Raw genomic sequence first — 1787 nt, 5'->3', positions numbered from 1 at the left:
CCGAACCGCCCAGACGCCCCAGAGCCTGGGGCGGGGGGCGGGGGGGCGAACGGGCCTGGAGCTTGGCAGGCACAGCGCGGGAGGAAGGGCTGGCGGCCGCACAAACGGGACTCTGTCCCGATCCCACCGCAGCTGCTGGGCGCTTTTGAAGGTTCCGCCGCCAATTCAGGTGCCGTCTTTCCAGCGCCAGGCTGGCCGGGCTTCGCGCCCGGGCGGAGGGTCTGTGTGGACAGGAGGCGCTGCCTGGGGCGGGGGCTGGGAGGAGCGCCGGCCACCGCCCACACAGCGGGGGTGACAGGGTGGCCTGAATACACACGCGAGGTGCGTGTTCAGAGGGTGTGAACACACAACAGATGTGCACTCGGGCGCGGACGCGACCTCCCCACGCCCAGGGGCCTGCGCACGGCCTGCACACTGCGCACCTCCCTTCAGAAGGGCAGCCCTGCCCCCTCCTCCACCTGGGCCCGCGCTGGCCCCGGGGAGACTGAACACAGGCCCTTTGTCCCTGGGCAGGAGGGGGGCTGCGGGGGGTAATCCCCTCCGGGGGCGCCTGGCTCACCCTGCCAGGAGCCGGAACAACGGGGCCTTCTTCCGGCAGGGGTGGAGGTTGAGTCAGGTCGCCCTGCCCCGTGGATGTGGGCCTTGGGGACAGCCCTCTGTGCCCTGGAGAAGGCCTCCGGTTCTCGCTGACGGCCCGCTCCAAGGCCAGCGCTTTTCTGCACCCCAGCCCAGCGCAGCCCAGAGGAGCTCACTGCTTATTGAAAACCGGGACACCGAACCGCACATTTTGTCTAATCGTTTACGTGATTAAAAGCGCACCAGTGCAAGTGCTGAAAATCAGCGGCACCGTACCCGAGTGCCCACTCTAGAGAGGCAGGACGCCCGGTGGCCGCGCTGGCACACGCGTGTGTTACCTGGTGCGTCAGTCAGCTCCGGCTGCTGGAACAAATGCCACATCAGCTCCCAGAGGCCCCGCCTCCAAACACCATCCCGCCGGGGGTTAGGGCCCCGCGTGCACATGTGCGGTCCGCAGCCGCTGGTCAGCGTCTATGCTGGCCCCCCACCCCCCGCTCTCCTGACCTCCNCTGCGTAATTCGTACCACTCTGACCCTCGGTTTCTTCCTCTGTAAATGGGCCCCTAGCAGGTGCCTGTGCACGAGGCTGTGGGGCAAAACGGGACAGTGTGCAGGTCTCAGCAGTCTGTCTGGGGGCCACTCTGTGTTACCGAGGACGGGGTCGGTGGCGCCCCCTCTCCCAGGGGCTGGACGGTTTCGGTGCTGAGACCACATCACACTGGTTTTTGAATCACATGCTCATCTCCTTCCCAAGAACGGTCAAGCCCTACCCGTGGGGGTGCCTCTGGGCGGGGTGCCAGCCCCCGACAGCGAGCCAGAGCCACCTGAACCACACCCACGCCGAGGGCTTTCCAGACCCCGGCTCTACACCAAGGGCAGAGGGTCCGGGTGCACCAGAGGCTGGAAGCCAAGTATGGCCCCGGCGAGCTAGAGTCTTTCAAGTATAAAGTCAACAGCCATCCCCCCGGCCAACGTTTTACTATGAAAAGGTTTGAACATGTTACAAAGTTGAAAGATTGTCACAGCCCACACGTGCCGTACTCGGCACTTGGCCAATTAACATTTTACTGTATTTGCGTCATTGCACGTCTGTCCACGTGACCAACCGTGCGTCCACCCGTGCGTCCCCGTTCTGTGTGCACATCCACATGACCGCATCGGCTGCAGTCTGGTGCCTCCCCTCAGACACCACGTCGCGTGTAGCGCGAAGGA

This window comes from Crocuta crocuta, unplaced genomic scaffold (genome assembly GCF_008692635.1).
Source record: "Crocuta crocuta isolate KB4526 unplaced genomic scaffold, BGI_CrCroc_1.0 scaffold234, whole genome shotgun sequence".
Classification (NCBI taxonomy): domain Eukaryota; kingdom Metazoa; phylum Chordata; class Mammalia; order Carnivora; family Hyaenidae; genus Crocuta; species Crocuta crocuta.
Note: the sequence above shows the minus strand (reverse complement) of the source record.